This window comes from Cryptomeria japonica, chromosome 3, assembly GCF_030272615.1.
Source record: "Cryptomeria japonica chromosome 3, Sugi_1.0, whole genome shotgun sequence".
Taxonomy (NCBI): domain Eukaryota; kingdom Viridiplantae; phylum Streptophyta; class Pinopsida; order Cupressales; family Cupressaceae; genus Cryptomeria; species Cryptomeria japonica.
The window spans coordinates 99,461,641-99,481,495 of record NC_081407.1 but is presented as its reverse complement, the minus strand read 5'-3'; the positions used below and the strand labels follow the sequence as shown (position 1 = coordinate 99,481,495).

At 33.7% G+C, this 19,855-nt stretch overlaps 1 long non-coding RNA gene and 1 pseudogene across 1 annotated transcript; one reads left to right on the top strand and one right to left on the bottom strand.

Annotated features, from left to right (window-relative positions):
* The first annotated feature begins 1,136 nt into the window (after nucleotides 1–1,136).
* Nucleotides 1,137–19,615, top strand: LOC131046043 (uncharacterized). The gene is made up of 3 exons (XR_009371923.1): nucleotides 1,137–1,372; nucleotides 16,752–16,828; nucleotides 19,199–19,615. It is a non-coding gene; the product is annotated as an uncharacterized LOC131046043 (long non-coding RNA).
* On the bottom strand, nucleotides 3,397–18,229 carry LOC131046042 (argininosuccinate synthase, chloroplastic-like; annotated as a pseudogene).
* Nucleotides 19,616–19,855: the final 240 nt, after the last annotated feature.

Sequence of the window (19,855 nt, the reverse complement as noted above, 5' to 3'; positions counted from 1 at the left end):
TGTCAAAAATTAACATTACAAATTCTAATAGTTAATTAAAACATAAATTATAACTATAAAAAGACATTGACGTGAAAGACATCCAAACATATTTTTTCCGTGGGGGTCCCAACCTGAAAACCAAAAAGCATCGTCTAAAACGTTGTTGTAATGTAGAAAGGAATGTATAGGGAAATCATTGGTGTAAAGCAAACGAGAATTTCTTTGAACCTCATCGCTCTGTAAACAAATTATTTCTTCTTTGTTCGTTCTTATTTTGTACATTGATCTTTACAAGATACTGATTTTAATAAAGCAAGCAATTAAATTGTCACATCAAATTTCTAGCGTATGAAATGTGCACATTGTCTGTAATGTTTTGAAATCCTTGTACACCATTCCTTGCAAAAGCTTTTCCAGTTTAGGTTAAAGATCCCCTAATGACGTACAAAGACGTGTTTATACCAGGGCATCAGAACGAATCAAGAGGATCGAAGGGGGAGGAATTGTAGAAGAATATTGGTCTTTGTACAGGATAATTGCGAGCGCGACACAGAATTGTTATCGTTTTCTTTAAATTTATCCCGTGAAATAAGGCAGAGGGGAAGGTATGGAAGCAAATATTATTACCGAGAAGATTATTCCAGACAAGTAAATTTTGCAGTTGTGGATTATTTATTCCGTTAAAACAAAATTTTAAGCGTGTCTACAGTTAGAAGCACAAATCCTGCAGAATGGACATTTACATTAAAAATGTCAGAATGCTTTTCTTGTGAAGGTTAGAATAAGATTATTCCAAACTACTGAACCAGTAAGAATCAAGATAATATTTTGTTTGTTACTGTTTTTTAATGAAGAAATTTCCATGTTCGGACTAGCAAAAACAGATCCTGATCTTTATGAGAAAATTATAGCATGTATTTGGTTTAATTTGGATTCATTAATTGGAAGTTTAGAAAATATCAATGCAATAGTATAGCGCCTTCGCCAATAGAGAAGTTTGACGTATAGATGACGCTTTTGAAAGAATAAAAACAGAATATTAAATACTACAGGAAAAGTCGATCCAATGACAATACCAATGGAAAAAATTAATTAATTAATATCTTTCATAATATTCAATGGTGATTAGGCATCTTTTAATTAATGCGAATCTAGTAATAACACTGTCCGGTAGTGAATGCCTTTATAAGCCATTGGAATGACTATAAAGTTACAGGCCCCTGTGCAGGGCCAATGCTTCCAATTTTCTTTCTTATGCAGTATTCTTCCTACAATCGCCAGTTTTTCCAAGCAAATGTCGTGCGATGATCCATGCGCCTGATCTGCCGTGATACGGTCTCTATAAACGGCACGATGATTACCTGGCATATTGTTCTCAATTTTCCATACGGTAAGAGTTGATTAAGTTTTCCGATGTTTTTATTTCTTCACAGAAAATTAGGACTGTTTACGGTCCTTTTCCAAAAACCCTCGTTTTGATTAATACTGTACGTAGTTTTAATAAATTTTGTTTGATTTCAAATACAGTAGTAACCTATTGATTAAATTTCTTTCGTGTCATGTTTTAATCTTTTTAAGTGGTGGACTGCACAGAAATTATATTGAATATATAGCAAAGCTGTTGTACTCTATGCGTAAATATTATTCTGTGAACTCATATGCCAATTTTTCATGAAAAACAATTTTATTGTATTTATGGAAGTACTGTCACTCAAAATGATTTACCATCACGAAATTCATTGCACGACTAAGGTACGCTGTCAAATTTCACCCCAGCTTCTTGTTCTTTCCATGTAAAATTTGGGCAACCCTTCCTTTCACGACATTCAAAGAAAAAAATAATTATATGTATTACACAACATATTACCGTACAAGCACAATGTTTGCCAGCTTAGAACCAAATCGTTTCAAGGAATTTTAACATAATTGTTACAGGTTAAGACTAAGTTATTTCCTGCGAGGAGAGTCGTATCTTCCTAAAACGCATTATAAAGATCAAGTGTATTTTATGACAACACCTAATTATGCCTTAAAAAAATACTAATTTCCGGTGAAAAACGTTGGAATGATTGAGGATCCCGATTCTTGTATAACAATATGTCCAATCCGCCCATATCAATTATAGAATTTGTGTGAAGAAACACTACCACTCAGCAGCAGCATTGTTCTCATACATTTCTTCTTCTTCTTAGCAAAGAAATTTGGATGCATTTCACAAACTAATCTAGGAATTTTCTCTTTCTTCCTTTTGACTCTTATTTATCATTATGTATATAGTACTCCAACCTGTTTAAATGAAGGAATAATAGCCTGCAATGTTAAGTGTTATTGACAACATGTTATTAAATAAAATATTTTGGCAACCAACTTATTAATTCTTGCATACTTCCTTTTGGAGTTGTACGTCGCTGTATGTCAGGTTGTGTCAACGGTCATGTTTGGCAATACAAATAACGAGTCAAATGTCTTAACCATTAAGGATATTGTTATTACCAGTGCTTTGTATCCAGAGAGTACCCAATGCAATAAAGGTATCCCCTCATTCTTGTGTGTTATTATATTCATGACGTGTGATCTATCCACGCAAGTAGTATTCTTTGTTAGTGCAGCAATATGTTTTAATAAAGAGTACTTTATCTTCATTTGAGTTTGACTTTGGTTGTATATGTTCATGTCATGTCATTGAAATGCAAGAGTTTTCTTTGCAGAATTATAGGTCGGTCCGTGCATAAATTTACTTTATTGTTCATATTTGCACATAGGAACCTGTCCAACTTATAAAATGTTTCTTACACAGCATGTTATTTTTCCCTACAAATAATTTTTTTACCAACAACAAATTAAAAAAAAAATTAAACATCAATGCTAACTGTTTTACCATATCAACCACTCGTTGAAAATAATTTTCAATAGCCAAGCAAATTTTTAAAAAACAAAATAAAACAGATGGTAATATTACCTTTCATCTAGGAGGCTTAATTTCAATAGTCTATCCATATGTTTATAGGCAAAGGCTCCTCAAAATATCAATGATCATATATAGATAGATGATCACTAATTATAGTACGAAATTTTTTAGTAATATTCTCTTATAGGATCAATTTTATCTTCTGTGTGTGCACATGTGCGTAACAGACATAATGCGGCACATCTTAGTCCAAGTATACTAGGGCATTCAAAATCCAATAATAATCGGCCCTTCTCTAATTGCATCAGTTTAATACGTGATGCTTCTGCAACATATATTCAAGTCACGTATTAATAATTATTTCAGGTGTACTGTTTTTACTCATATGGTTAAATGGAGATTGACACAAAACTACTGAATCTAAGCCAAGCAAAATACCTCAAATTATTTGATGCTCTATGGAAACACTGCTTCCTTAAAACTAATCAGCTAGGGAGCCCCAAAAATTCAAAATTCAAAAGGCAAAATACTTGTAGAAAGTTTTCCAAATAACATAGCAAGCTAAACAAGCATGTTTGGAAAGGAAACTCCATAGTTCAGCAGGCCTGAGCCAAAGTAGTACTGGTATGTGTCATTTCCTAGGAAGTAAGTACGAAATAGCATGGCAAAGATCCTTCTTTAACATTATATTCCATTTTGTTGCATAGCTCGAACTCTTATTGGAAGGCCATAGAGACGAATGAAACCAGCAGCATCTGCTTGGTTGTAAATTCCGCTACCCTCCTCAAAAGAGGATATATCTTGACGATATAAACTGTAAGGACTAGTTCGACTTGCAATAGACAAAGAACCTTTGTAGAGCTTCAATACCACTGTTCCTGTAGTTGTCTCTGTGATCTTTTCCATGAATGCATCCAATGAGTATTTTAATGGATCAAACCATCTACCTGCATAAACCAGCTCTGCATATTTTATAGCCAGGGTATCTTTAACCTGCATCATTTCTCTATCAAGTGTGAGGGATTCTAATTCCCGTACGGCTGCATTTAGAATTGTGCCTCCAGGAGTTTCATACACACTCCGGCTCTTCATGCCAACCAACCTGTTCTCCACCATGTCAACACGTCCTATACCATGTCTTCCCCCAATTGTATTCAATTCTGCTAATAAATTTGCAGGAGAAAGTTCTTTTCCATTCAGGGAAACTGGTGTTCCGGATCTTATGCCTATCTTGACATATCTGCGACATCAAATTTTATTAAAGATAATATTAGATGAATTTTTTCCAATAAACAAGTGAAGCTTTAGAAAAACATGTTTCAAAAAGAGTTGTTTAAAACATTACTGTAAGTCTTCCAAAGATGCGGAGAGTGGCTTAAAGCTTTAAAAAGAGTTATACTAACATGTAAATCTTGCTAATCATAAACCAAACTGCAACAAAGGCTTCTTTGTTTAAAAGGAGATGAATAATCACATCAAAATAATTCATCCAAGTAGAAATAATAAGAAAAACAAATCCTGTACCTAAAAAGCGAGGAAACATATTAGTACAAAGGTAAATTTGAATAAGAATTTTTCAACAGAAGAAACTGTGACTTTCAGGGCTTTCTTGACATGGTTGATACAGTTTGGCGATTCTCCCAACCTAAGTCACCAGGTTCAAATTCGAATTTGAAGTTCAACAGCTTTGAAATTCAAATTAAGTTCGATGAGGAAAAAAATCGAAATGAATAAAATTCGAATTAAATTCGCCATATGTAATTTTTTTTAATTTTTAATAAATATATGTAATATATCTATAAAATTGCCTAAATAGTTTACCATTGATTAATAGTACAAAAAGATGACACATTTATAAAATATAAACCATAGGAAACATGTGCTTTCACGATTGCAAAGATGTTCTTTTGTCAAAAAGGTACAATAACAGTCAAAGACTTTAGAACTTTAAAATAACTCTAAGTCCTCAAGAGCACTTGGCTGGGATGCCAAATCATCATCATCTGTATCACTACTTAGTTCATTATCTGCAAAGTCAAGCTCATCTACATCTTGGCATTGCTATGCCTTCAAGAGTTTGTTCTAAAGAAGTGTTCTTTGTTGATATGTTCATCAACAATTTCAAACTTGTTGCGAACGTAGACAAGATCTCCCAACTTTCTAGTCAACAATTTGTTCCTGTTTTTGGAATTGATGTGGTCAAAGCAACTCCAGTTCCTCTCACAAGCTAATGAACTTGCTCCCTGACTCAAAATTTGAATAGCAAACTCTTGCAGTTCAGGAGCTGATGATCCATAAGTTATCCACCATCTATATCTAGGCATATGTGGCGAATCATATTTGGCTTCTACCCCTCCAAACATCCCTTCTCCTCTCTTGTATTGCCAACTTTGATCTCTGATTAGTGCTGCAATTTCTGGATCTGGTACATACCTGCTAATGGCTTGGTAAAGCCCTGCCATGATTTTATTATCACCCCTTCTATCAATAGCAAACAACTTAAGCTCCAAAAAGCAAGCTGCTGCATGTAAAGGTGTGTGCATCATTTTCCATCTCCAATCAACTGTCTCCCATATCTGCATATATTTTGCTTCTTCATTATTTAGTGCTTTTTGAATAGATTCCTTACACTGGTCCATGCTTTCATAAAGCATGCCAAGGCAAGGAGTGTCACCATCAACCATATGAAGCACATCGACAATTGGTTCACATACAAGTAAAATTTTTGCTGCACTTTCCCAGAAATTGTTGTTTAGGATGATTTGCTCTATGTTCTTCCCCTTGGGGCCTTTAGAAAGCACTGAACTTTCCCACTAATTGGAACAAATAACAGATCTCAAAGCTATTTTTTCTTCAACCACTCTTTTCAAAGTGATATAATATGAAGCAAATCTTGTTTCACAAGGCCTCAACAATTCCTTTGATGCATGTTGCCTATAAATACTCAATGTGAGACAATGATTCCGTATGAAATTTGCAATTGCTCTCCCTCTATGAATAGCTTCATTTACCCATGGGAATTTAGCCAAGTCATGAAGCAACAAATCGAGACAATGGTCTGCACATGGGCTCCAATATATCTGTGGTTACTTTTCTACAATCAACCTCCCAGCTCCCACACAATTTGTTGCACTATCAGTTACCACTTGAACCACAATTTCCACCCCTACTTCAAGAATGGCTTCCTCTAATATTTGAAAAATATACTCTGAGGTTTTCTTGTGGTTCATGGTGTCAATGACTTTCAAAAACACAACACCTTCAAGACAAGACACCAAAACATTAATCAATGGCCTTTGAGACATATCTGACCATCCATCACTCAATATAGTGCAACCTGTTTCCTTCCAAGTGGCTTTGACATCAGCTAATTTTTCAGTCACTCTATCTTTTGACCTCTGCAAAAGAGTTGTCTTGATAGCCGCTGAACCTGGGGGTGTGTACCCTTTGCCAAACTCTGCAATTTTGTGAACTGCATTACGAAAATGTGGATTTCTCGCAACATTGAATGGAATAGCACTTGTGTAAAACAAATCAGCAACTACATCATCCACCTATTGTTTCTCTACTGGTTTCCAAAAGTTGTTCAGTGTTCCACTCTGTTTTGATATGCTCACCGGTTTGGATTGCACAGAAGAGGAAGACATAATAGATGTGAATCTAGATATATCTCCTTCAATTCTCTGTTTCTTTTGTGCCCTCTTCATTTTTCCTACCATTGAAGCAGCCAACTCTTTCTCTAGAATAGCTTTAAGTTCTGGAGTCGCACCTATACATGCTTGAACACCTCCACCTGGACCCCATGTATTAGCAAAGAAGTGGTTCCTAAGCCTTGTTAAAGTTCCAATTATAGTTCCCTCGCATAGGTTACATTTGATGTGAGTTTCATTTCGAGTCACATGCTTCCACGCCTCAGAAGTTGATTTAGGAGGAGCCATTAAATGAAAATCTGCATGTTTGGAAAGAAAAATTAAAAAACAAAATAGACACTACATTTATTTCAACCTTTCAAAATAGAAATACTAAATTTTAATAAAATATTTATTAATATATTCTAAATGTTTTAACAAAAAATAAATAAATGCTAATTTTTATTTTTTGTTTACTAAATTTATAAACAAAATAAAATAATAACACACTACATTTTTTTAAACAACACTATAAAAATTATTTATATTTTATTTTAACTTTATAAAACAAATAAAAATTAAAAATCAAATAATAAACAACATATGTCAAAACAATTAATAATTTAATACAATAATATTAAACTATATATCATGTCTTAATAAAAACTAAACATTAAACAATACAATATTTTGATTAAATAATATAATATTATAAACAATAAACAATACACAAAATATTTTGTTTATTTTGTATATTGTAATGTCACATTACAATATACAAAATAAACAAAATATTTTGTTTGAATAACCTAAAAATATTAGTTTTATCCAATAAAAAAAAAATCTAACCTAAAAATTCAGTGAAGCCTACCTAGGCAAGGAGACTGCAAGGCGTTGAACACGGCAAAACGGCGGCAAAGGCAAGGCGTCGAACACGGCAGAACAGCGGCAGAGGCAGGGCATCGAACACGGTGGCAGAGAGCCGAGGTGAATTCACTATGTCGCTTTCTTTGGCTTCCACACTTCTCCCGCGACTTCCTTCGGCTTCCACACTTCTCCAGCGACGACTCACGGCGAACTGAAGATTGTGGGTTTCTAATACTCATTTATAAAAAAAAAACCAAAAAACCCTAAAATTGCGATTAAAAAATATTTACTTTTTTCAATATACGAATTTGAATGAATTTTATACTCCGTTTTAAAGTTGGCGAATTTCGAACTTCAAGGAAGAAATTCGGCCGAACCTAGTGACTTAGCTCCCAACCATAGAAATGGCCAAAAATCATTTCTTGCTAGAAGTGTCAAGAATTCACAAAAAATATTGTGATAGTTTTATTAAAAACTGGTCAATGATATTTTCACCAAGAAAAAACTGATTAAAAACCCAATAAATTCTGATATTTGGGAATATTTTTGTTTTTTACCCTATGTTGTGCCTGTGCCTGTAGATCATGCATTTGTTCCTTTCTGAAAACCTGTTTAGAACTGGTAGTATCAAAATGAATGTAAGATGTCTAGTAGATAGGGAGGAAGACAAAATGCAGCTAGGCACAGGACGATTGAGAATCTCAACATTGGTGAAATATATTCTCATTTATGGCCTTCAACAGATGTTGTAAAATTCACGCCTGTTGCAAAGATTATCAAATTGTGGCACTGCCTGGCTTCGCCTACGAGACAAATACATCTCCATAAGAAAGATGCAGGAAAGGGTACTATAATAATGTTGATCTCTCTAGTCTTAAGAGAGATTGAGATACAATGCATACCAAAATATTAATTATTAAACCCAGCCAGATCTCCATTTTTTGGACTGGCCAGGTTTGTCTGATCCAGTACACACTATTCAATTCCTAAAGAAATTGTAGTGATTTTTTTTCTTGTTTGAAAATTACCGATTCCCAAATATTTTTGACCCCTCGAACAAATCAAATATTTTGAACATGATAAGCTATATTGTATACTTCAATCTATCCATCCTACAGCCCATCCTAATCTGATGATTCCATACAGAAATGCAGGACAAACATAGTTAATGACATGAGGAGAGGGTAGAAGACGCTTAAAACTTCCAACTTCTATACAGGATAGACATAGTTGTGTGTTATTATTAACAAATGTCCACAGACATATTTTTTAATCATATCATGTAACCGCCAACATGAGAAACGAAAGCAATAGTGTAAAACAATAAGACGGGAGGAGTATGGGACCTGCACTTTATCTTGACTATCAAGATTGACAACAAAAATTAAATATTGCGTTCAAAATTGAGATCTCAGCCTCAGGTTTCAACAGTGTTACTGTTAAAATCCAAATTTTGATAATTACCATTTTCATATAAATTTAAATCAGTAAACTATATTTGATTTTTTTAATGTAATTAGCTCATGGCCTTGTGAATGAAACTACAGTGTACCTTAATCGGTCTAGTGAAAATAAAATTATTTCCCTTTCAAATTGCCAAAAAAAAGTAAAAAATGAATACTTATTGACAACAAACATTATGCTCCTTCAAAATTCCCCGTAGGCTTTGAATTAAGTTCAAGAAGATGTAAATCCATGATCCTAAAGGCAGGCATTAAAGAAGTTCTGTCTGGAGTTTAAAGAGTCTGCAGGCATAGAACCTAGTCATGTCCCCACCAAATTGAGAAGTCGCGGCAGTATTGATTACATAACATCAAAGGCTTTAAACTGTATTCCAGACGGTTGGCTTATAAGAAAAAACCAGTTTAAATAAGACATTTAATATTTGTCTGAGGGAAATAATGATCATTGAATTAAATAAAGAAAATAGTTCAAGACCAATTCCTAGAATAAAAGATAATTAAAATATAATCAATGCTCAAGGGTTGTGACCCTTTCAAAAGGGCAATGATAATGAAGAGGCATGACTTCTCCCTCATATTGGATGATATAAAAGGGAGAAGAATTCATTTGAAATGGGGCATAAGAAGAAGGAGATATTCTCAGAGTACTAAGTATCACACATTAAGTCAGGAAATAGAGCAGCGAATTTACTAATCAAGAATCACTAGTGAATATTGACTGAGTCTTAACCAATAAATGCAATTAGATAAGTTATGGAAGGGGTGCGATCAACTAATCATTCTTTACAAGTGTAAGGGAGGGTACGATTGCCAAAAGGCAAGAGGTACGACCTCTCCCAAGCAACCTTCCCATTCAAGGGCGGAGATATATAAAGACCAGCCATCACATGCCAAGGAGGGCATAGAGACACAGGAGAAGATAGATCGCACAAGCAAGCAAGTTCAGTATTTAGACAAAGCATTCTGATTACTTACTAGTATCATATCTGTATGCTGTTATGATCCACAGTCACAGAATTACAGTCATAGAGGAACAATATTAAATAACTTCATCAATCGTAAGACAACTGGTACAAATAACATAAGCAGGTTAATATACTGAATACTGATTTACAATTAATGGTAACTTACACAATCAAATATATACTATCTCAGCAATTATTAGCAATCTCACGGAATGAATACAAGATGTATACAATAATATGAAAGGCTATGTAATGAATCATGGATTCTAAATTCCTTAGGAACATGCTGATAAAAATATAGAGTATTTAAATCAGAATTACAGTACTTACTTGTGAGGGAGGGAGTGAAGGTGTAATAGAGAGGTTAGGAGAGACTCGTAAGTTGGTTGTCCTAGAACAACCCCAGAGCCGTCTACGACCTTGAGAGCACTTACCTTGAGGAGTCTAGCAACCTGGTTACAGCCTCATCCCAAACTCACAAGGAAGTAAGCCATGAAGAAGGTTGATATATGAGGAGATCAGTTAGAATCACCAAGTGGAGCAAGAAGGTTGAAGGAAACAACCACTCTTGGGCTTGGGTAGAGAGACTCTAAAGCAGTCCTCATAATATCCCCCTTCCAAACATCATGTCTATATAAATTGGAATTCATATCATAATGTAAATCTTGCATGCTTATTTATCAAAGGAATGTCTCTATTTGCATTATTATGTGCAGGACTCTACATTTAATCTTATGTTTCTAAGTTGACAAGGTATAATCTTTAACCCTAGTTATGCAATTTACGATTCATAGGTCAGAATTTAGAAGGGGACATTACAAATCTAGCAAGGAGGGGGCAAATATTGGAAGAGGATGAATATATTTATTATTTATTTATGCTTTTGTAGAGTGATCTGTTTGACTTTAAAATACAACTTGCAAACTCTACCATTATCATTTTGTATGGCTTTGTACATTTTAAGAAATTGTATAAATTTACGCATTCAACATAAGATTAGTAAATATGTCTATGTTGTTACATTCAAATTTATAGTTCTTGTCCAAAAAATTGTGATACAATGGTAAAGAAAATTCAGAAGAATGACCCCCAAAGTCCAAAACATTACACTAAAATAAAGTGGCCCATAAGTTGTAGGGCATCTGCACATGTATTAACACATCCAAGACCGGGTCTTGTTCCTTCCAAAACCAGTCTCGGCCCGGTAATGTTCCCAGTTACCCTTGACAGAAAAAGATGTGAAACACTACATTTAAATTTCATTTTTTGCAATTTTCTACAATTCCATTCCAAGATTCGAACAACATAAACTTGTTCAACTCATTGTTTTCATAAATTATTACTTGCAGATCTAAATCATTATCTGCATAGAACTTAAAGTGCCCAAAGTATTTATAAATAAAATAGCATCTCAAAAGATGGTATGTAGAAACTCACTCTGCTACATTTGGTGCTTTCTCTGGGTCCACTGTCATCAGAAACATGTCACTCTGTGGTTCATTAGCTGGATCTTCAAGGATATCTCCCTAAAATATAACAACCAATACCTTTATTATTTGCCAGTTAAAATCTTGATATTTGTAAAACTGGAAAAAGTTAATGTGTTCTGTTAAAGTTCACATAATCCAACAGATACATAAAAAGAAAATTAGCCAGATGATATATTGCATTAAGCTTGATAATTTAACATTGAAGCTACCAAAAAAAAATGACAGATCTCAAAATAATAGATAAACCACCTTTGAGGGTACAAAACCTTCAATGCAAACACACTTGATAGATGCATTAACCAAGGCGGTTGATATATATGGTCACCACAGTACTCAATGCACATGTTCGTATGAATGCAGTTATAAAGCTCAGTGTGCCTAAGTGAAGCTACAGCTATTTGCAAGCACCTCGCAGAAAAACAAGAGGAAAGAAATTCATATCACCTCATGATTAAGATGCCATAGGTTTCGATCTCTGCTGTAAATTGATTTCTTAGTTACTGGAACAGGAACTCTATGTCTCTTAGCGTACTCAATGGCATCTTCTCTTCCTTTTATATCCCACTCACGCCAAGGTGCCACAACATTCAGCTTTGGATTTAGTGCAAAGAAAGATAACTCAAACCTAACCTGCAGTAAAGACAACACTTCGATTTAGCTTATATGAAAAGCCAGCAATTCTTAAAACCAAATCCCTACATAGCCAAACCTGATCGTTTCCTTTTCCTGTGCATCCATTTCAACTGCATCTGCCCCAACTTCTCTAGCAACATCCACCATAGCCTACAAATGTACGTGAAACTGTAAGTGTATAAGAAATAGGTATATTTGTTTAAAAGCTATTTCTGACAGTTATCAATGTTAGAATAGATTTTCCTTGAATTATTAACAAATTTGGATTACATATTTATTTCCTCCTAGCAACTATTAGAATGAGTGCAAAAGCGACGACTGCTATGGAGACCGGAAATTTTTAAAAAAATAGGAAGAAAGACATGGCTGCTTCAATCTTTGATATTCTCAGACTTTATCTGACAAGATATTGACCTCCACAGTACTACATACCATAAGGCAACTATCTGTATCCAAAAAATTTCAGCAAATCAAAAGATAAAGACATTTTTAACTTTAACATGATAAATTAGGAAAAATCTAGGAAAATCTCAGACAAGAGTTAGAATATAGAAACTTATGAGCAGATAACATATTCTCTCACAAAATACAATTAAATTTTTTTCCAACATTCAAGCTCTTCACTTACAAAGCACACAAATAACTATAACCAAAATACATAAAATTGATAATATTAGCGCTAAATGGACAAAAATAACCAAAATACGCTAGCAATCATATGAGCATCAAACAACATATAAACAATACTTCTTAGGAGTTGACCCATCAAACACCAAATACATTAAAAAGCAAGACCATCCAAAAAGTAACATCCAAAGACAAACAAAAAGACCAAGCTTTGTCAAAAGTTTAACTGAAATTGTCTGAAGAAGATTCAATATATGGCTGACAATAAATAATCAAAGTTGATTTAGTGCTATTGCAATATTAGTAACTACAGATTGTCCAAAACAGAGTATTTAGATGTTTTAGAATTTAAATAATGCGTTGAAAATGTGGGTTGCTTGTTTTTTGTGTTAGCCAGTCCTAGTATGATACCATACTAGGGTACACGATATCTGCATAAAAACAATGCGTTGAAAATGTGGACTGCTTGTCTTTCGTGTGTTGGCCAGTCCTAGTATGAGACCATTAAAGGGTACACGATATCTGCATGAAAACTGTCACTTGACATACTAAACGAAAATATATTTATAGTAACTTGTGAAAATTAAAACTGACCTTTGCAATGACAGGTCGGGCCATTGATGTTCCTAGCAAATACTTTCTTTCATAACTTGCACCAGCTCGCAAACATGGAAAGACATAATCTCTCACAAATTCTTCTTTCAGATCCCGAATGATAAGTTGGCTTGCACCACTGGCCGTAGCCTTTTCTTCTAAGCCTTCAGTTTCACCAAGCCCCTTCAAAATAAAATCCCACATACATAAGTTAGAATATTAAATGTGTGGAAATACCTCTGACAATCCCAACTTTGCAACAACCACACTTGCCACCTATATGAACCATGTTGCTATTGTCGGATTATAGAATCTCACAATCAAAAACTAAATATTCTTGCACACCAAAGAGCAAACATCTTTGGCTTTCTCACAGATGACAATATTGTCAGAATATCAGCACCTAACTTAAAAACCAAAATTAATATATTTAGGCAAACATACAGGCCAATTTGTATTTCTCTCGTAACAAAAATTTGCTTCATATTCAAACTATAACCAAAAATAAATAAATAAAATTGATGATATGACCAAAACCATTATTTAAGTGAGATGATTAACACCAAAAAATTGGTTGAGTGGAACAAGAACACAAACAATACCGCAGATTATATAGCTTTCAACTTTTTAAGTCTATAATGCCTATAGACCAAACTTCCATAAACCAACAGTCTAATATTTAGAATTATGTATATCAATGACCAAAGATAAGCAACATGTAGAGAAGATAATACAGAAAATTAATCTGGAAGGGGCAAGATGAAAAAATCATTCTGATGGAAATGGACTTGCATATGGGAAATTTTGTGTTCTTAGGCATTCTATTTTCTTTTTATGCATTTTTTGTTGATTTACAGTAATATATTATGCACAAAATAAATAAATAAATGCCTTATTAGATTGATAAGCCAGCATGCTTTGGTTAATAAATTCTATTTTTTCTCTAAGGTGCTGGCTGTCAATCATGTAGTATTTTTCTAGTTATGCCCCAAGCTGCATCCCATGAGAAAATGCCCAACTTTGTATTCTGTTTTCTAAGCTTCCTTAAATTTGATCTAGCAGATTTCCCCCATAAGTGCCCTGATGTATTGCATCCACAAATTTAAAGGAGGGTTATTGATTCTTAGTTTATTGGCAAATGCTCCTATTATTCTGCAGTTTTATATTCATGAAGTAATTGCATTCAAAGTCTTTCCTTACCATTTGTTTAGAAACAATATCAGCTTTCCAAGAGAGCCAAACATGTTGGAACATGATATTTGTGTAACAATGCCAGACTATTCATTAAAAGCTTTTAAATTTAAAATGAAAGAGAGCATATTTATAGGAATTTGTAGGTAGCCAGAGATTCTTGAAAACCTATTTGATGATTTAGAATCCAAGGAAATATGTCTTGTGATTTTTTGAGCTTTAGGCCAATGCAATTTGTTTAGCTAAATGCATATATATACAATAATAGTAACAGTACCATCTGACTTACCTTCTGAATTCATCAAGCATTTCTAAGCAGGAATTTCATTGTAATTAAATTGTTATTTTTGAGAAGGGATGATAATCATTGATGCAAAACAATTAAGCACATTAAAAACCAGAAAGCTAAGAATTGCGATATTACATCTAATATTCAGAACAATCTTAGGAGCATTAGAGCAGAATAGAAAGGTCGCAGATGAGAATGCATGTCAGTAGTGGGTGCAGTCCATAAATATGGAGAAGAAATCACAAATGCATCAGATTAAAATTCACAACAGGAAAGCTCTAACATTGGTTAACCGTTAAAGTACGAAATCCTTCAAGACTACCCAGCAACAAACACACAATATGGATTCGTGGTATAATGCCACCAAATTTCCAACAGGCACAAATATATAACACGTGCATACCTGGCCAATATCTGCAGTAAAACATACGACATCACAGCCATAGTTTTCCCTGAAAAACAGCACATAGGAGTCAACAAGCTACCAACTCATCACTAACTACGTATTTTTTTATTACTTAATTTAATTGAAGAAAGAAAAGTAAATAACTATAGCATGATCCATCTAGATCGTAATAGTATTACACACAAGAAAAAGGTGATTAACCCCAAGAAATCACAACCCACCACCTATGCTGTATTGTTTCTCAAGTTTTTCAAAAACTACTTTGAAACTTTGAATTGTTATACATCTCTTCTGGTTACATTTTGCACTTAAATACAAAGATAAAAAAGCAAATGCAAGATTAACCTTTTTTGGTAAAGGGAGAAGGTCTTAGAGTTAAACATTGAATAGATCTCTCTTAGACGATAAATTTTAGACCACAATGAGGTTTTTTATTTATACTCTCAAAGGAGTTTTCTTTTAATTTAAACCCCGATGAGAGTTTAGGTTAAAAAAGATAGAGTTGCACCTGAAATAGGAAGTCATGCTTCATAATATAAACCCTCTTAGGTGAATGTAAGATAAAAAATTTAAGCCATATAAATAACTTATCAACAACATTTTTCATATGTAAAACGTATGCTTTTATCTATACACAATATATTCCACATAAAATTAAATTTTTGTTTTCCCACCTCATTTTTAAGAAATAGTACATATTTATTTTCCATCTTTTTGCTGAGTTTTTCCCATTTTAAACCCAAGAAATTGAATTCCATTTATACTTTTATAATGCTGTGTACGCCCAACATTTGTATGTTTTCCATGTCTTTGGTAAACCGTAAAACATTTATTTGAACACCCAAGTTGCATGCACAACCCTTAGGCTTGATAATGACATGGGTTTTTATTGGTTGAAACCGGAACATATTTCTGTTATAACGTGTTCACATTACCAAAAACACATCTGAGCCTTAAAATGAGCACATTATAACAAATGCTCATTATACTTTGTGGAACATTGGCACATTTTGGCTAAATATGAACATTTGGCCACTTTTTAACCCCCTATCTTTGTGCGCATACACTCCTAGCACGACTTCTTACATTTTAGTAGGAGTTGATGCACCTCTAGGGACATCTCTTGCCAATAATGTTTAGTGAATTGCTTTTTTTGGCCTCGAATTTCGACTTCCTTTATGTGGGGGATGACATAGTTATCATAAAATGAAATCATGTTTTGTTAGTTTGTGGGACTGACTATTTTGTTAATTAACTTATTAGCTTTGGTTTAGTTGTTCATGTTTTACTGTAGCAAATCCCAACAGTTAATTGAGGACTGTTGGTCCCTTTTTATATTGAATAATCATATACAGGGAAAGTGTCTGATCTTAGCATGATCTTCCCTAATCTACTTGTTCTAAAGTAAACTAAGCTTCTGTTGTGTTATATTTTGATAAGTATCTGTTATGCACTATTATTTTCTATCATTGCATGTAATTGATACTCTATCCAAATAGAAAGAAAAAATGATGCAATCATAAGATATAAGTTTGATGCTACAACAATAAATATAGATTATTACTACACTAGTCAGTACAAGTATCCTTGACACACTAAAAGTTGTCATGCCCTGTTTTACTTGCCCAACAAACTCAAACTAACTGTTTGCTGATGAAGAGAATGTTCTTAGCTGCCAAGCTGACATCATAATCACTGTTGTTGCAGATGATGATCAAAACATTACCGCATCCACTATCGATATGGGATAGAGGCAGTCAATTATTCCACCCATTAATGGCTAGGTAATCAATACAAACATTCTTGCATGACACACTTTTGTTTTCATTTCTTATGAGTCATCATATCACTTCAACTATGAGCATACTAGTAGTCCTGATTGTTGTAGGTGACAAATCCATCATTTGTTATCCAATTTCTTACAGCTTTATTACTGATGTACTCAAACATTAAAACATTCTAGCTCTTCAAATTTGTGTGCATATGTAGGAAAAGAATGCATTTCACGGACATGTTTACAAAACATTTGAAAACAAGAAGTAATATCCAGCCAAGTAAATGTCATCGTAAATAGTAGCATGCTAATAATATAATAGAAACCGCAGAAACAAAATGGAAGGCAGATTCTACTCACTTTAAAGACACACAATTGAATACGTTTGATTATAACTTGTGCCTTGCATTGAACAATTACACATTCTATTATTCGCAGGTGGGCAGTAAATGATATATAGCAACCAAACCATTTGCAGCATTGAGAAGCGAAGTTAAAGCAAGAAACAAACCTCAGCCAAGGAACGATCACTGACGTGTCTAATCCACCACTATAGGCCAGAACCACTTTATTTAATTTTCCACGGATTCCTCCATTTCTTTCCTTTGGTGCTTCTGTCCTTTCTTCGGCAACTAATGCCACTTTAGTTGCTGCAATAATCAAATTTCAATATCGGTAACTGCAACTCTGAAATCTTAAAATAAGTTCTAAACAAGGACAAAACGGTACAAAAGCCATGGCAAATGTTAGCGAAACTCTGACACATCACTTTTTATTCTGAGAAAAGAACAATTGCAAATTTAAAATATATCAAAAATAAAAATTAAAAACCCATACAGAATAGATTCTGGCAATAGTGATGTCAGTAAACTAAGATAGGCAGCTTTGATACAGTGCCTTTTAATTAGAAGTTAGAGATAAAAAAAACAGATGAATTATGATACAACATATTATTTGCACTTTCATAGAATTCACAAAGGAAAATCCATATGATGCTACCATTACCCTCTAAATACAATGTATTATTCATCATCCCTAATAAATGACTTTTCTCCCCTGGATCAGAATCCCCCTATTTTGCGTGCGTTCTGGGTGTCGCGATTTTTTGGAGCTTTTTTCTGCCCGCGTTTTGTTGCCTGGGGGTTGTGTTTTTTTCGCACCGTTTCTGAGCTGCGACGGATTTTTCGCGACGCCTTGTGTTTTACTCCCGGTCTGCTTCCTTTCCTGCATTTCTCGGATCATGTATCACGCAAGGTATCAACCAAGAGTAAAGTGGCAGAGAATGTGTTTTTATTCGTTTTTCTTTGGCGCCGCGTTTCTCCTGTATGGTGTGACGTGAGTTTCTGTGAGCCCGATTCACGTCTGGATATTCCGGCCTCTTCATCTGGTTTTGCAGCAGCTTTTTTTTTTAAAATAACTTTTTTGGCTTACCAAATTTTTTTTAATCTGTTTAGGGTTTTTATATTTTTTTGGTCCCCACCCAAAAAAAAATTGAGTTCTTATAGAAAAAAAAATTATTTTTCTGGGTTTTACTAATTTTTTCTACAAAAAGTATTGCTCCGGTTTTCTGATTTATGGGAGGGATTTAATAATTTTTGGATTTTAATAAATTTTTTCTTTAAAAATTATTTTTGGGGTTTATAATTTTTTTCCTTAAAAAATTATTCTGGATTTTCATGATTTTTTCTTCAAAAATTGTTTGTTGGTTTTCATGATTTTTTTCTTAAAAATTGTTCGTGGGGGTTTTATTTTTTCTTTAAAAAATATATCATCTGTAGTTTGTGAAATTAACATGGGATGTTGGTTATCTAGGACAAAAACAATGATTTGTAACCTCAGATTTATTGGTTTTCTGATTTTTTCCGATTTAAATCGTGCATTCTCTTTTGGAGGTTCTTATTTTAGGGTTTGACATTTTTTTCCCATAAAAATCATGGTTTGTTGCAGTTTGTTTTCGGTCGCACTTGATGTTGTTGGGAAACATCTGCAACTCTTATATCTTGCAGTCTATTTTAGAGTTGCTAGAGCGATCAGTGCTCAATGCTCTTCTATAAAAGTTTATGCGGTTTTTGCTAAAATCGTGTTTGTTGCTCAAAAACAATGATTTGTAACCTCAGATTTATTGGTTTTCTTATTTTTTTCCAATTTAAATCGTGCATTCTCTTTTGGAGGTTCCTATTTTAGGGTTTGAGGTTTTTTTTCCCATAAAAATCATGGTTTGTTGCAGTTTGTTTTCGGTCGCACTTGATGTTGTTGGGAAACATCTACAACTCTTGTATCTTGCAGTATATTTTAGAGTTGCTGGAGTGATCAATGCTCAATGCTCTTCTATAAAAGTTTATGCGATTTTTGCTAAAATCTTGTTTGTTGCTCATTGTAGGGTTATCTGATTTTTCCTCAAAATCGTGGTTTAAAGCTTTTGAGGATTACATCAAGTTGGACAGCTTATGGTACTCTTGGTCATTAACATTCTACAGATCATGAGAGGGTTTCCATAACATCAAAGTGTTCTTTGCATTTGTGATCAAAATACCCACAGTGTCTTCTATAGGGTATTGAGTGTGATGACCATTAGGAAGGGTATTAAAATAATCTTTTATATATTCTAGATAATGGTCATCATAATTGCCGTATTAGTGTAACTATTGCTTCTTTAATTAGAAGGCCTGGTTAGTTTTTTTGTTTTTAGTTTTTAAAGCGTATTTAGCATTTTAGCTTCAGTTAAACGGTTTGTTCTTTTTAGAACACTCTCATGTAAACCTCTATATATGTGATTTTCTAAGTAATTAATTTTTCAATTTGTATAAAATACAAAATACAAAATCCATGTATGACCTTTACAATAGAACTTTTCCAATTTTGTAAAAAAATTCATAAGACATTGTCCATATGCTATGTCTCTTTGCTAGAGGTTTAAGATGCTCATGTGTCAATGACATAATCATAAAATTAAAATAAAACTTAATCTACAATAGCAAATACACATTGGCTAGTTTAAGTGGACTCTACTCTCATTTGGTTCATGCCAATATGGATA